Here is a 17,275-nt window from a genome sequence, read left to right as displayed (position 1 = left end):
CTTTAACATCTGATAATCGTTTAATGGAAACTAGGTAGAGTAATATAGTGAGTTTGGCTGAAAGCATTTTCAATGATAAAACAGAATTATCTTGCTAGGATAAAAACAAATTTAAAACAACATTAACATCCCATAATTTTGAGCATTTGGGCCAAGGAGGAATTGAAAACTTTACTCCCTTTAAAAGACAGCAGAGAAGGGAATGTTCTCCCACAGTTTTTCCGTTGATGTAAGTGTGATGTATGGAAATAGCTGATCTATATAAATTGACCGTTCTGTAAGACTTACCTGCACTGGCCAGCTAGAAAATTAATTACGTAAATTATATCGGCTGAAATAGGATCGAGATCCCTTCCCATACACCAACTTGTCCAAAGAGACCAGGCGGAACTGTAAGCTTTCCTGGTGCCAGGAGCCCAGGCTTTGTTAATAAAGTCTGAAGCCTCTGCCAAAATAGGAATGGAAGGTCGGGAAGACCCGATACCTTCCAAGCCGAAAGTGTGAGAGTATTGTTGAGTATCAGGGAGTATGGATGCCCTAGAGGATCCAGAAGAAGGGAAGGAAAAAGCAGAAGGAGGACTGCGAAGTCGATCGCCAGCTCCAAGATAGGAGGAAACCATACTTGAGATTGCCAAAAAGGAACTACTATTACCAATGTCGCTTTTTGACGTCTGACTTGGGAGAGAACTCTGGTAATCATCAGAAAAGGAGGGAAAGCGTAGTTGACTAAGGGAGAACAATCCTGCAGAAAAGCGTCTGAGGCTAATGCCGAAGGATCCAGCTGAAAAACTGAGGTAACTGCGTGTTTAGGCGAGAGGCAAAGAGGTCTATATTGAAGGGACCCCATTTGTGGAGGAGAGATTGGAATACTGAGGTGTCGAGTTTCCAGTTGCTGGAATCTCTGAGGAAACAAGAGTGCCAGTCTGCTGTCTCGTTGAGAGAACCTGGTAAATACTCTGCTGTGAGCAAAATTTCGTTGTGTAAGCAAAATTCCCATAGACTTTTTGCTAGGCCCACTAAGGGTTTTGATCTGGTGCCACCTAAATGGTTAATGTAGCGGACAGCCGATACATTGTCCATACGGAAGAGGATGGTACACTGAACCTTTTCTTTTGCTAGGCTTTTGATTGCAAAGGAGCCCGCAAGCATCTCTAAATAATTGATATGCAATTTGGACTCCTCTAACAACCAGGAACCTCCAGTCGAGATTGGACCACAACGGGCAACCCAACCCGTTAGGCTTGCATCTGACTCTAACACAAGATCTGGGGTTGATGCAAAGATAGTTCTGCAGTTCCAAGCCTCTAAATGGGCTATCCACCACTGAAGCTCCGAATGAGATTCTTGGTCCAAGCTGATTATTTCCGAGTATGAAAGACCTTTTTCTGAGATGACGTATCTTTAACCTTTGAAGAGCCTGGTAATTAAGTGGACCGGGAAAAAGGGCCTGAATTTAGGAAGAGAGACCTACGATCCTGGCTAAGGATCTGAGTGAAATTTGGGAACTGTGGCGAATCTTTAAAATTTCTGACTTTATAGATTTTACTTTCTGTTGAGGAAGATGAAGAGTAGTGGAAGAAGAATCTACCACGAACCCCAAGAACTCTATTCTTTGTGAAGGAAGAGTAATAGATTTTTCCCTGTTGAGAAGGACGCCTAGCTGAGACAGAAGAGAACACGTGATTTGGAGACGAGACTGAAGAGAAAGGTGACTCTGATGCATAATGTTAATGTCGTCCAGGTAAATTAATAACCTGATGCCTGAGGACCTGAGGTGAGCTGTTACCGGTTTCAGTAGTTTCGTGAAGCACCAAGGTGCTGACGGAAGCCTGAACGGAAGGGAATAAAACTGGTAAGTTTGTCATTGCCACTGGAATTGGACGAATTTTCTGTGATCTACATGAATAGTGACTGAAAGATATGCGTCCTGTAGGTCCAAGCGAACCATGAAATCGAAAGGAAGAAGAATGTCTCTTAAATAGAGAATAGTTTCCATTTTGAAAAGTCGGTAGATGACGAACTGGTTGAAAGCCCTGAGATTGATGACTGGTCTCATCTTTTTGTTTTTCTTCTGAACTAAAATGAGAGTACTTAGAAAGCCTGAAGGGTCTGGAAGGGTGGGCTGGATGGCTTGTTTCGACAGCAGAGATTGAATCTCTTCTGAGATGAGAGAGGACATATCTGCTGAAAAATGCAGAGGGGAGTGGGAGGGAAATATGTCTGATGTGGAGTTGAGAAAAATTCTATTAGATAACCTTGAACTGTATTTAGAACCCATGGATCTGCTGTTATAGAGTGCCATTTTGCTGAGAACAAATGAAGGCGACCACCTACTGGAGGAAGGCCAGAAATGGGGCTTACCTTATGAGTTGTTGTTTCTGAAACCGCATTGTCCTTGACCCCGGTAACCTCTACCGCGCTGAGGGTAGAATTGGGGTTTGAAAGATTGCGCTCCATATATGGAGTTGAAGGAGCCTCTGAATCCTTGCGAACAAAAGGAACGGCCGGTACAGCGACTCCTGCCTGTGCCGGCCCTTGCAAAAACCCGTTGATTGAACACCTTTTTGATGGATTGTTGTGCCTTGTCAATGGAGGCAAACGTAGAGACGAATTTGCCTAAGTCTTTAATGAAAGAGTCTCCAAAGAGGAGTCCATCTGCTTTAATACCTGGATCCAGCGTAGCTAAATTAGTTAATTTGGGGTCTAGCTTCAAAAGAAGGCCTTTCCTTCTCGCATGGGTAATAGCAGCGTTTGCGTTGTCTAGGAGACAAAAAGCTCTTTGAGTCCGTAAGGAAAGATCCATTGGGTCAATGTCTGCATTCTCCATTCTGGAAGACTCTGCCATATCCAAGATATGGGCCAAAGGACCCACCAAGCCTAAAAGTTTGTCCTGGCATTTAGAATAGGCCTTCTCAACCCCCTTACGGGGATTGCCGTCAGAATCCAAAATCAATTTGGCTGCAAAGGGATTAGAAGGGGAATGATCTAATTTAGACTTTTAAGGAGATGGGGAGGACTGAGATTGAGAACCCCAAATGTTTGAACTGTCATTCACGTCGTCTATGTCACCCATGCCGTCATCAGTATCCGAAATGTGAGAAATCACAATCTTTTTAGGCACATTCAAAGTATGTTTAGTTTTAGCTTTACATTTCTCATGAGAGAACTTAGAATTCCCCTCCTTAGAAGGAGGCCTGGGAGGAGACTCGTCCTCAATCTGGGGTGAAGAAGCTTCACCAGTCAAAGAGGTGCCATCAGGGGTGACCTTAAGAAGGGCTTTTTGAGATGACAAATCCTTAAGTTTACGTTTTCCGCTATCCCCCACAGAATGGGCCATTAAGGAATTAAAAACCATACTCTGAACAGAGGATTCAAAGTTTTTTGTCATTTTGTTCATTGTTGCTGAAATAGCTTTGGCCACAGCATCATTAATAAATGCCCCAAAGTCCTCATCGTATTAACATGTTCAGGGAAGTTATCTCGCTCCACTGCAGCTAAAAATATAGTGGAGCCACAGTAAAATGCACAAGAGAGAGGAAGGGGTTAACTCCTGACAGGAGAAAGTTGAAAGAAAGAATGTACACGCCCAACGGGTCGTGACTGTAACTGAGGCGAAGGCTAGAAGAATAGGCGGAGACTCGAGTCGTTCTGGTTAGAAAATAGAGAATGTGAGACCGAGACGAGTGCAGAGCACTTGCTGAGAAAAACCAGAACAGCGAAATGAGGAGAACGGTCAAAATGGGTCAACGACAGCTGTCTGACAAGAACAACCGTTTTGACCATTGGAAGGAGATGGAAGCGCGCGAGCGCTCGAGAAAGGCGCAAGGACTGCAGCACGCTAATAAAGTAAGCAAATGAAAGCGGGTGCCGAAGCATAGTACAAACAGTAAAATCTAGATGTTATCACAAAACTAGAATGAAGGAACAAATACGCACTTATCTTGACTGTGAGCAGCAAGAAAGAGGGTGGGTCGCAGTCAAGTATGGTGATTATACTATTCCTTGCATTCCGATTAGTGTATGTTCCGATACGTTTTTCATTCCCAATGGCCTTCTGTTCTCTAAGCCTCATGGGAATTGTAGTTTCTTGACTGCTGCTACCTAATTAAAGCAAGTTAAGAGAAGCATAATATGAGCCTCTGGTCTTGACATAAATTGTTATGTTTGACTCTTGCACAGAAAAATGAATTTAAAAATGATCTCCTGTAAGAGCTTCGCTATAGAGTGTTGGAGAATAGCAGGATGCTTGCGAAACAACTTTCTAGTAAGAAAGTCAGAATGAAGACTTACAAATATTTTGTGCTGGGTTAGCGGCACAAAAGTGATGCTAACCAGCCCAAGTATTTTCTCCTAATTCACTTCCAAGTGCAAAACTTGTTTTGCTCTGGAAAGTACCCTAACAGTAATGCAAAGCAGCACGAAGCACTGCTTTGCATTAATTAGTGCCAAGGTGGCGTTACATGGGTGGTACATGGGTGTTCCCATGCAACCACATATGCCTTTTGACACTAAACCCTATCTACACACAATAGTAGACAGGGTTTTGCACCAAAAGTTAAGGTCTTTTAAAACAGGTATTCATTCGAGAAGTGTTTTCATTTCCCCTTTTATTCCCGACTTTGCATGTGTGCTGCAGTGTGCAGCACACATACAACATGGGAAAAGTTTTTAAGTGTGTCTAAGCATAGTATTTTGTACTGCAAGAGTACTCTTCCAGTACAAAACTTATGTTAGACTCTTGCACACACCACTGCTCTATGGCGCAAACGTGCGTGTGAGGCTCACGGCAGCTAATATCTGCACCGGCGTTAGAGAGTGAAGGACAGTGCATATCTTTTTAGATATGGTACACTCCTGCCATGGATGTCAATTCATCAAAATGCCAGGGGTAGCAGAAGTTACATCACACACCCTTTGACCTCCACTTTCACTCACACACACATACTGACACACACACAAATGCACCCTTACATACACTCTCACTCACATAAACACACTCTCACCAGCAAGCTTGCACACAAACATTTAGAAGCATTTTGTACTTACCTCAGCGGCCATTGAAGGGCATATTCCAGCTAAATGCACAGAGAGTAATATATTGTTTGTTATTCACTATTAATGTAATAAAAACATTGTCAGAAAACAAAGAGTGGAACCAGATGCCACTGTGTTCCTGGCATTGAATTTGCCACCTTCAAGGCCAGGGGTCGCAAAGGCCGTGCCAGCGGTAGCAAGGGACATGCCAGGGGGTCGCAACTGCGACCTCTGGCGATCCCTAATTGACGACCATGACTCCTGCTCCCTCCCTGTGACGCAGCATTTTTCGCTTGCGCTGCGCGACAGTTTTTTAAATCTGCCCCCTAGCCTTTTGTCAGATAGCGGTAAATAAAATCCATTGTCTTCTGCTAAAGCTTCACTGGGGGCGCTGCAGGTCATTGGCAAGCTTGAGTGGCAGGTTTCCAGTATTAAAGTCAGTTTGATACCAAACAGCGTGAAATCAAAAATTGTCTTTTGTAAGAAGTTCACTAGAGGGCGCAGAAGGACAGGGGAACACTTGCAGAACAGTTTCCGAACAGGCAATTCGGCCTCTTGTCAAACTGCGGTGATAAATCGCAGGTGCTCGTTTTCAATCTGAACACATTTAGGTTATTTGTTTAAAATTATTCGGAGTATGAAAGATGTTGCGTTTACCTTTCAAACAAGCATTTAAAAAGCTAAAACGTCTGGCTTGTTATAGGTCTGTATCCTTTGCCCAAATGCTGCAAAGTCAGACGGTGAGATAAACCAGCCGAGCAGAGAGATCTCAAGTTGTACCATTTGCGTGACTGTCCCCGTGCTCTATGTTGCTCTTCACCAGACGTTGATTTTACCGACATCAGATAGACAAACGTCTGAGCCTGCCTTTGTTATGCTAGAACTGCGGGGGCCTACTGATTACAAACATATGGCTACAATGGATACATGAATCCTCTGAGCTAACTTAGTCTAAGAAGTCTCAAAATAATCGTTTTAGAATATAGTCATGCAGACCCCTCAGTGTTTTCACAAAACTGGACTGTTTTTCTGTACGCTACCTATACTGTCAACTCTGTCACATTTCAGAATAGACCATCAGCTAAGAATCAGACAACGGAATCTCAATTTCGTCCATTTTGCATGTGACTATTTTCTAATTACCGTCGAAACAGTAACATACACACATTATATTCCACAGCATACCTTTTTTTGACAGTGTATTAAAAATTAGGAACGGGTGGAAGTGGTGGAATTCGACTCTGCAGAATTCTGCGGAGTACCACAAAAACTCTGCAAGATTCCGCAGATTTCCTCCAATGTGAAGAAATCGTCATGTCACACTGTTCGTGCTGTGATTTAGTTCCAGGGGCATGTTCAGCGCTGAAAAATTAGCACCACGCGGCGCGCCAGAGGGTGCGGCTACTGGAGTTGAGCTTGTTGCTGCTTGAGTAGATTTTCTACTCCAGCATCAGCCTTATGATCGGGAATAGTTGCGACCACCAGCGACCGCCAACTTCAGAAAAATCTCACTGGATGTCCTCCTAGTGACTGGAAATCGCACAAAGGGATGCCACACAGCGATTGGCGGAATTTGTCCAGAAGTCTGCATTACTATTGTAACAGGAGTCACAAAAATGTCACCAATTCTGCTGGGGGAACAAAATATTTCTCCCATCCCTATTACAATTATGGTCTTTCAGCAGTATTTTGTCGTGCAAAGCTCGTGAGTTAGATTCCATAATATGACGTATAAAAGACCTTGTCTATCAACACATGAGATGGACTCACCTTGCCACAAACAGCATGCTGTAGGGTACCGACAGCTGCCTCATTGGCAGCATATCAAGTCAAGGTTTTAAATTCCATGCTCCTTAATCTACTAAATTTGAAAAATAATTTTGCTTTAAAAAAAATATTCACATTTGGATTGTCAGAGTTGTTGCTAGAGTGTACGTCAAGAGCGTTTGTAACAATAACATCTTAGTAGTAGATACCGCTATATTCTGATCATATCAGTCAAGCAATGTTTTAAAATGTCCAAACATGCAAAAATAATTTCTGCCTTAACATTTGAATTTGGTCATTGTGTAACATAGTACTTAAGTGTGCTCACTAAGGGTTTTTTAAAGATTTACAAGAGGATGCTCTCTCCTGTGAAAAGTGTGGTGAATATGTGTATAATTTTGACACTGCATTTATTGTAATTGCATTTATATAGTACTTATTACCACTGGTGAGGCACTGGAGTGCTTTACAGCGGGTAAAACGCCACTCAGGAACCCAAAGTTAGTGGTTGATCCAGTGGTAATTGGTATATCAGTTATTGGTATTAGTCTTGTGCTCTCGAGAAAACCATTCCATGCATTACTCCAGTTTCGTTGTGATAGTGTAAATTAATAGGAGTTCAGTGTGATTGTTAAAGTGAGTCCAGACAAATGGTGGTTTGAATAGATAGGCTAGAGGAGACTGGTTATTATTAGGTTATAATTAGGTTGCAGTGCTATGTTTTCAAAGAAGGAGAAGTTGTGATTTATGAAAGAATATGAGACAAACCTGCAGAAATGCGATATTACAATAATAGTAAGGCAGAGAAGAATGCAACTTAGTATAGGGTGAAGAAACTACAGATATTGACTGTTAGGAGAAACTGGGTAAACAGGTCCATTGGAATAAAAGTTAAACAAATTCAATGAGAAGTGAGACATCACACGTTGGCTCCGTAATGTGCAAGGATTCAAAGAAAAGGTTTATTCAAAACTAACCTTAGTAGTATTAGGCAAGCACATTTTGTCTATGGAGGTCATGCGCTCATTCATCTTTAAGTGATGGCGGGAGGAAAAAGAGTTCTACCTGCACCCTTACAGGAGCAAAGATTAGCCCAGAAGTGCGGTCACATGCTCAATGGGCAAACACATACAAAAGCCACCACAAGCAGTGTTTTTCAAACAAACAAAAAATGTGTTGACGTCCAGGTTCCTCTAGCACGTTTGACTGTAATACCAATAATGGTGCTATTGACAGCAGAATGGTATGCATATGAATTTATGAAGCTGAAAATGACAGAGCCAAATAACTGCCGATGTTATGGCAAATTGATGGCAGTGTATCCATCAGCAATATGCCAGGCACTGTACTATGTGAATCTAACTAGCGCCTGGAAACAGAACGCTATGGTTTTCTGTAGCCAGCCTAAAAGTACTTTACTGTGTACTAGCCATGAAATATTTTGTGGGCGTGTTCTCTGTTCAAGTATAAACAGGAGACTTATTGAAATAGAAATAGGGCTGTGATCCCCTTGAGTTTAGAAAGAGAGTAATGATTCAGAGATTGTGCTTCAGCTCCATTATCATAAACTCAAACTGTGCAGCCACCCACAGTGAAGGGGCCCAACTGGGCTGTGTGGTGCAGTTATACTCACATAATGAGCAGACCCCTTGCAGTTCCCATTAAAAATCAGCATTAATAATGGCCTTTCCTTACATTGAAAGGACTTTTCACACTACATGTATTAGAACTGAAGCACTTTACATCCAGAACGATACAGCTCTCAAACCAATTAACTTCATAGACTCCGATGAAATTGGAGTATGTGGGGCTGGGCATAAGGAAGAACATACTAAGACTAATGCATCAAGAGTATCATACTCAGGTACACCTATCTGGAAGGTAATATTTGGGTATGGGTTATCAGGAGTGGGCATACACAGACGGGCATTAAAATAGGAATAATAAAGTGATGAAGGGGGCCTGGGATACTTTGGGAGATGAACAACCCAGCAAAGGTGGTTGAAAACAGGTAAGAGGTATGAAAAGATAGCATGCAGTGGCAGTGTACATGAGATGAGAGAGGGATGGGCATCAAGAGAGGGACTAATGACAACAATGATACCAGAAGGAATTAATACAAGAGTAGGACATTAGCAGTGAGCACGGAATAGGCTCAGAACTTCACTCATAAGGGATTCACAGTAGACATGCCATGATGGTCCGTGCCTGCAGATCAGGACTGAACAACAGGCTGCTTTCCCCGAGCCAAGTCAAGATGGGATGTTTTTCAGTTTTTAGGTCTCGGCTAGACAGCGCTTGCACTGTCACTTCGAGACATGTTGTTATATACTTTGTGGGCTTCAGCCTGTCATAGGCTTCCAATTTGCTGGCTGCATCATCGCTGTCATATTCTTTCTCCCTATTTATCCATGGCATGCATTTGTCATGCTTCTTGCTGTATTTAGCCATCCCCCAGAGAGGGAACAAGTACAATATCAGTCCACTGGTCACCATTTTAGCATCCATTTCAGGGATTACATTTTAGGTCGATCGTAAGCGTTCGACCTGGTGTATACTTACGTATACTTATATTGTGGGATAAAGCGATTTCATTTGTTGGTTGCAGTATCCTTTAAAAAATGTTGCTCACTAGTGGGCAGTTCTGCCTTTTTCTCCCTCCTTTTCTGTTTCAGAGCAGTGAACAACTACTGTATTGTTCCACTTTGGTTTCTTTATCTGTTGCTGTCATAGATTCTTTTTTTACATTTCTTTGGTGGTCCCCTTTCACTATGCGTGTACATGTTTTAGGCTGGTAGCAGCCTGCCTTTTATTGCAGCATTTCGTTCCTCCCACCTCCTAGCTGACATTTGTTTTGGCTTTACTCCAGTGCTGTCCTCTTTACTCGGCTCCAAAAATAAGCTTATTTGACTAAACAAACACAGCTCCTAAAATGAGCTTATTTTGCTAAACAAACACCATATGCCCTTGTATCGCATCACAGACAGTCTCTCTGCAGGGCCCCTCCCTGCCAGCACTCATGACATTGCACACAGGGCATTGCCTATCTTTATTGGGGGCCATAAATCTTCTCAGGCTGCTCTGCTAACTTCATTAGAGCTTTGTTGAAATGCGAGGCAAAAATGTGTGCAAGACTTTTCATTCTGTTAACATACAAACACTGTCCATGTTTAAAGTGCATTTTAATGTTACCAGTGTTTAATTTAGTCAGACTTGAGCATTTGACCATTTAGTTTGCGTTTGCAATTGCTCACACCAGTTATACTCTGAAATATGCTTTCTGAAATGCTATGATACAATTCCTGTAGTGAGCTGGGAATGTCTGCAGTGTCTGTGAAACTGGAATTTACACGTTAACAGCTCTAACTCGAGCAAACGCAAGATACATTGCACTGCAAATGCTTGTTTCTTTATTGAAAGCAATCAACAAGATGGTGCCTGTTTTCACTCCCTCCAAGCTCCACTCCCTTTCTGTGAACAGGCCTGTAAATCTTGTTCTTATCTCCTCACATTTGCTCGGCATTCAAAGAAGACCGACATCAAATACCAGGCACTGTTTTCATGAAAGCGCATGTTTACTTAATGTCCCAGTGTTGCTTGTCTGTTTTTGCCTTTGAACTTTCGCACTAACCAGAAATACTTATAGACGGGGAGTGTAGAAGACTTGGTTATTAGAACCAGCACATTTTACACATTTGCATCTTCCTGCATCGCATCAGGGGCTCACCAAAGAACCGATGTCGGGTAGCAGGCACTGCATCTAATAACACTGATTATTTTTTCATAACTGCATCGACCCTGTAATGTCATCAGCCACGTGTGGGAAATGACCGCGAGCGTCCCCAGTGTAGGAGCCGGGGACATTCCGCTGCCAAGATTACTGCATGCTCTTTATACATTTGCCACTCACTTATTGCCACAGAGACCCACTGAGCAGTGTAATCCAGTTTCTTACCCCTCTTTTGATTGGTGACGACACAGACTCCTGGCGGGTCGAGGAGTTTGTGGAGCAGCGTAGGCGCTGTCAACAGAGGAATATTAACCACCGAAAAAGAGGCCTGATGTCTTTTGATCGCCTTTCTGCTTACACTGTATATATAATCTGGAGCAGTGTCAAAGAGAGAGGAGGTCATCAGCAAATAAATAAACTGCTGAGACATGTCTGAAGTGTGGCCCAGTGGTTGAGCAGACAATTTAGGAATAGCAAGAAATGTTACCTTCGATCCTGGACATGCTACTTTATCTCCCATTGACTCCCCCCCCCACCCGCCTCCCCAACCAAAAATGCCGTAACTGGGAGGCTTAAATTGAGAGGTGTGAACACAGAAGACAAAACGCAGATCTTGATGTGTTTATACTCAGCCTCTATTTCGCAACCAACCTCAGACAAATGTATTTTGTATTTGCTTGCAAGACCACAACATTTTGAGTTTTAACTACAGCTGCAGTTGTGAGAGAGGTAGCAATAGCTAGCCCTGTTGAAAATGCAGAACCAACTCTGTTAATCTGCCTTATTTCATCCACTTCATCAATCAATCAGTCATTTCTAGAGTGCACTGCTCACCCATAGGGTCTCAAGGCGCTAGGGGGGTACTCAGAGATCTGTTGAAGAGCCAGGTCTTGAGGTCCTTCTTAAACTGAGGCAACAATGGCAACTATCTGAGGTGTGGTGGTAAGGTATTCCAACCTTTAGCTGTCAGGTATGAGAATGATCTTCCTCCAGCCAAGGACTTCTTTATGCGGGGTACGTTGGCGATTGACTGCTGGGACGAATGGAGAGGTCTGGAAGGGGAGTACCAGGTGATGCAGTGGTTGAGGTAGATGGGTCCGCTGTCGTGGAGGGCTCTGTAGGCATGTACAAGGAGTTTGAAGTTGATCCTCTTCTCATTGGTGAGCCAGTGGAGGTTCTTCAGGTGTTATGTGATGTGTTCTCGGCGGGGGATGTCTAGGACAAGTCTGGTGGTGGTGTTCTGAATTTGTTGCAGCTTGTTCAGGTTTTTTTGGGAAGTTCCAGCATAGAGGGCGTTGCCATAGTCAAGTCTGCTTGTAATTAGGGCGTGTGTCACGGTTTTCCAGGATTCGGTTGGTATCTATCTGAAGATCTTTCAGAGGAGTTGGAGGGTGTGGAAGCAGGTGGAGGCGACGGAGTTGACCTGCCTGGTCATAGTGAGCATTGAGTTGAGGATGACGCTGACATTTCGTGCATGGTCTGTAGGGATGGAGGACCTGCTGAGTGTAGCGAGCCACCAAGAGTCATCCCAAGCTGACGGGAGGGTCCCAAGATGAGGATCTCGATTCTGTCGGAGTTCAGCATTAGGCAGCTCCCTCATTCAGGTGGTGACTGCTTCCATCCCGTCTCTGAAATGCTTCATGGCTTTTGAGGGGTTCTTGGTCAGGGAGAGGATCAGCTGGGTGTCATCAGCGTAGGAGACAATGCTCATGCCGTAGTTCCTGATGATGGGGGCAAGTGGATCATATAGATGTTGGACAGCGTGGGGCTCAGCGATGATCCTTGGAGTACTTCATAGCTGATGTCAGTGTGTTCTGGTAGGTGTGACGGGAGCCTAGCTTTCTGTGTTCTGCCTGTCAGGAACAAGTGTATCCATCGAACGGCCTTGCCGCATATGCCTGCTGCATGGAGTCTGGAGCATAGTGTACGGTGGGACTCTGTATCAAAGGTGGCAGAGAGATCCAGTAGGATGAGGGCTGCTGTTTGCCGTGGTTGAGGTGGGAGCAGATGTCATCTATGGCTGCGAGCAGGATGGGTTCGGTACTGTGGTTGGTTCTGAGTCCTGATTGGGAGATGTCCAGGATGTTGTTGACCTCAATGTGTTGGCGTAGCTGAGTGTTGATTGCTTTCTCTGCAACTTTAGCTGGGAAGGGTAGCAGTGAGATGGGGAGGTAGTTCTTGAGGTCCGTTGGATGAAGTGTGGGTTTTTTCAGAAGTAGGTGAATCTCAGCATGCTTCCAGTATTCAAGGTAGATTGATGACTCTAGGGAGTAGTCGATGGCCTTGCAAAGTTTGGGCGCAATCAAGGTGCTGGCCTTGTTGAAGATGTAGTGTGGAGGACCTGATGAGGCTGTGGTAGGATCTTGTGGTGGCTTTGAAGGTGGTCAGGTCTTGTGGGGATTTACTGTTTGTCCATTTCTTCTCCGGCCTCCTGCATGAATGCTTTGATTCCTGGAGTGTGGGGGTGAACCAACTGGCTTTCTTGGAGGAGTGTTTTTTACTGTAGTCACCCGGAGAGGGGCTAGGGTGTTGGTGCACTTCCTCTACAAAATGTTGACATTTTAAAGTGTTTTTGTTATTACCACAACTTATGCTAATTTATTATTGAGGTTAGAGAGCAGCCTTCACCATTGTCCATCTTCCTCCCACCATCACCCTCATCCAACCAGCACACTCTGTGTACCCCGACTAATCCCACCTAACTGTGGATTGCATCTGCAGGAATCTTTGCCACCCTTGAGTGTGTGCAAGGCCGACTCTTTCTCTGTCATCTGCCTCAAGCGCTAGAGGGGCAGCAGTGGGTAAAGGGGTCTTGATTGGGTTCTTACTAAGAAAGCTATTAAAGGCTGAAGATGGACTGAGACCCTGATAAGGGAACCTTTGTTCAAGGATAGGGGGAGATTCCTGTCTGTGACTCAATTCACCTTGTGTTTTATTCAGCAACAGTCATTTCGTTAGCTTCATTGTGGAGTGATGTTTTCAAAACAGAAAGTGTTAAAAGAGGTTTACCCAAAATGATCCCAATTACTGCAGTCATGTTTTCCACCACTTCAGCAGCAAGTTAGGACTCTAGATTTTCCTGTGCATATCCTCCGAGCCCTCTCCCGTTCTTCAGCCTGGTATGTTATGTTATGCCATGTTATGTTATGCCATGCTATGGTATTGTATGTTATGCCATGCTATGGTATGTTATGATGTTATGTTATGTTGTGTTTTGTTGTGTTGCGTTATACCATGCTATTGTGTTGTGTTGTGTTATGTCATTTAATTCTATGTTATGTTATACCATGCTATGGTGTGTTATATTGTTCTGTGTTATATATGTCTCAATGTCACAAAAGATGCTATTCTCCATATCTGTAATTTTCTCCTAGAAACCATTGTTTCAGGTGTCTTATTTAAATTAAATCAACTAAAAAGAACTCATACTACAACTCCCAGAATGCAACCAGTTGCTAAACAAAAGAAAATCAGGACTGGAGCACCGTGTCTTTTGCAACATGGTGTCATTCGTAACCCTAGCTACGCCATTACTATGGCCTTATGACGCTGCAGGAGCTTTGTACCTTTACACAGGGTTTCTAAGTTTAGTGTCCAAGAACAGTGCAGTCTGGCCTTTAGGAACAAATGATGATTACCTTGGAAAGGCTCTAAGACATGATCTGATTTACTTTCTGTCTTTTCATGGGCACCAGCTCGACAGGGACACCCCTAGTCGTCGTTTAGGCCAGTCCTCCACCATGAAAGAATAACTTTTGCGATGCCCTTTGTAATTGCAGGCTGTACGTGAAAATATTTTTTTCTGTTTTAGAACAATTGGAGAGGGCCTGAAGGCACACCTGAAGAACCTCACTGTGCATGTTTCAATTTTAAATGCGTTTTTTCAAAGCCGTTCTACCGCAAAGAAACAATTGCAGGATCAACTCATTTCAAAACTATGGGGGTCCTTACAACCCTGGCGTACGGTGTTAAAGCGCCGGTAAGACCGCAAACAGGCCGGCGGAACAATAAAGGGAATTATGACCGTGGCGGAAACCGCCAACATAGACAGCCACTTTAACACTCCGACCGCCACGGCGGTACAGACAACCAGCACGGCAGTCACCGCCAACAGACAGGCGGGAGACAAAGTACCGCCCACAGTATTACAACAGGCCAATCCATCACCTTTTCCGGGGCGGATTCTCAGTGGATAAAAACACGGCGGAAACAGCTTTTGAAATGGGAAAACGCTCACCTGAACACACTCCACGAGGAAGGAGGATACCATGGAGCCGGAACTCCAAATACTCGCTGCGATTGTGTTCCTGCTCCTCTACGTACATCAGCAACGGCGGCGCCGAAGACAACGGTGAGTACTGCACCTACGACATAGGGGAGGCAAAAGTCAGAGACACACACACGCAACACCCCCACCCCCACCCCGACCCTTGCACACTACAACACACACACCAATGCATAACCAAACATCACAGGAACAACCCCCAACCCCCCCGGGAGAATGCAAAGACAAAAGGAAATGAAGTACAACCATTGTAATTTATCAAAATACAGTAAGTATACATAAATACATAAATATATACACATTCCAAATATATACATCACGATTAGTAGTGCAGGTATGCACATTTCAATGTCCGTGGACCACTGGGCCCAAAATGCATGGGCGAGGCCCACACACGATACCTGTCCAGAAACGGAGAGAACACTGCTGGGGCATCAGATAGAAATACAACAGGCACCTCAGGGGGAAGGGAAGGAAGGGCACCTCAGCCGGATGACAGCACCACGCTAGATCCACGACGGGGCTCCATGCCCCTTGATGTATCCTGGGGAGTGCAAAGCCACAGTCTCACAAGTCTTTACAGTGGGTGGTTTGCCCACTGTACCATCCTGGGGAATGCAAAGCCACAGTCTCACAAGTCTTTGCAGTGGGCGGTTTGCCCACTGTTTTATCCTGGGGAGTGCAAAGCCACAGTCTCACAAGTCTTTGCAGTGGGTGGTTTGCCCACTGTACCATCCTGGGGAGTGCAAAGCCACAGTCTCACAAGTGGATAACAGTCTACATTGGTTTTGGAGAGGGACTGGTGCCCACAGTGCTTCATCCTGTGAAGGACAGATGGAGTGAATGCTGTTCTCCACTGGTTCTGTAGGGGGACTGGTGCCCACAGTGCATCACGCTCCCGTGACGGTCCCAGTTCCATCACTGCCCCTGCCGCACATGGGCTAACGATGCTTGAGTTGGCGGTGCTTGCCCTGTTTAGTGGTGCTTGCCATGTTCAGCGGTGCTTGCCATGGCGGTCTTTGCCCTGTTCAGCGGTGCTTGCCCTGTTCAGCGGTGCTTGCCATGGCGGTCTTTACCCTGTTCAGCGGTGCTTGCCATGGCGGTCTTTGCCCTGTTCAGCGGTGCTTGCCCTGTTCAGCAGTGCTTGCCATATTCAGAGGTGCTTGCCATGGCGGTCTTTGCCCTGTTCAGCGGTGTTTGCCCTGTTCAGCGGTGCTTGCCATGGTGGTCTTTGCCATGTTCAGCGGTGCTTGGCCTGGTCAGCGGTGCTTGACTTTGCTGCCTCTGACCTGTGCAGCGGTGTGTGCCATGGCGGTCCCTCATTGCCCAGCGGGGCTGTGGCTGCCGGTAACCCCTTTGCACTGACTCTGGCGGTGGTCTCCTGACCAGTGACAATTGTGCTGCCCTCCTGGGCACTGACTCTGGCGGTGTTCTCCTGACCAGTGATGATTGTGCTGCCCTCCTGGGCACTGACTCTGGCGGTGGTCTCCTGACCAGTGATGATTGTGCTGCCCTCCTGGGCACTGACTTTGGCGGTGGTCTCCGGACCAGTGACGATGGGGCTGGCGGTGGCGTCCTGGGCAGAGGGGAGGATGGCGGCCTTCTCCGCTGTGCTGCTCTTCCAAGACTTTGGCGACTTCTTCTGCCCCTTCCCCACCTTGGGAGTAGTCACAGCTGACTCGACACTCCCCCCGGGACCCTTGTGAGCGGCTTTGCCTGCAGGAGTCTTCACCCTCTCCCGTCGGGCACTGTCTAACTTCTGGTGCTTCACAGGGGGTGGACTGGCAGTGCTTTGGCTCCGTATCACACTGGCTGCCCTGGTGCCCGGTGCACTCCACATACCTCTAACAGCCACCACTGGTAGAGGACTTTTTTTGGCTGAGGTGCTACTACGGGACCTATGAATTGGAGAGGGGGGTGGGACAGAGGTCAAGGTTGCTTAGGAAAAGTTTCTGACGAACACTGGGACGGGTAGCTGGAGGGGGTCTGGGAGTGGAGGAAGAGGAGGTGGTTTTAGGAGGTGTAACTTTTGATGCTTTGGGTGCAGGTGCATGTTCTGGAGGCTGTCGTGAGGTGGATGGATGTTGGGTGTGTGTGTGCCCATGTTTGTGTACTTTGGGAGGGGGCGTCACAGACACACTGGGAGAGGACACAAGGGACGTGTAAATGGTAGTGGGGGTGGTGAGTGCAGGTGAGCGGGGTGTGGTGCTGGGTGTTCTGGTGCGAGTCCTAGTGGCCGTAGTGGTAGTGCATGCAGGTGAGAGTGTAGACGAGACTGGGAGGGAGGAGGGAGACGACGACGAGGGGGACACAGTGGACGCAGTGGATATTGCTGTGTCTGTATGTGGGTGATGCTTGTGTGAGTGCCTGTGGGATGTGTGGTGCCTATGTTTGCCTGAGCTGCCCTTGTGTGTTGACGTGTGTGCAGGCTGGTCTGATGGTGTGCTTGGGATAGGCTG

The sequence above is a fragment of the Pleurodeles waltl genome, chromosome 7, assembly GCF_031143425.1.
Source record: "Pleurodeles waltl isolate 20211129_DDA chromosome 7, aPleWal1.hap1.20221129, whole genome shotgun sequence".
Classification (NCBI taxonomy): domain Eukaryota; kingdom Metazoa; phylum Chordata; class Amphibia; order Caudata; family Salamandridae; genus Pleurodeles; species Pleurodeles waltl.
Note: the sequence above shows the minus strand (reverse complement) of the source record.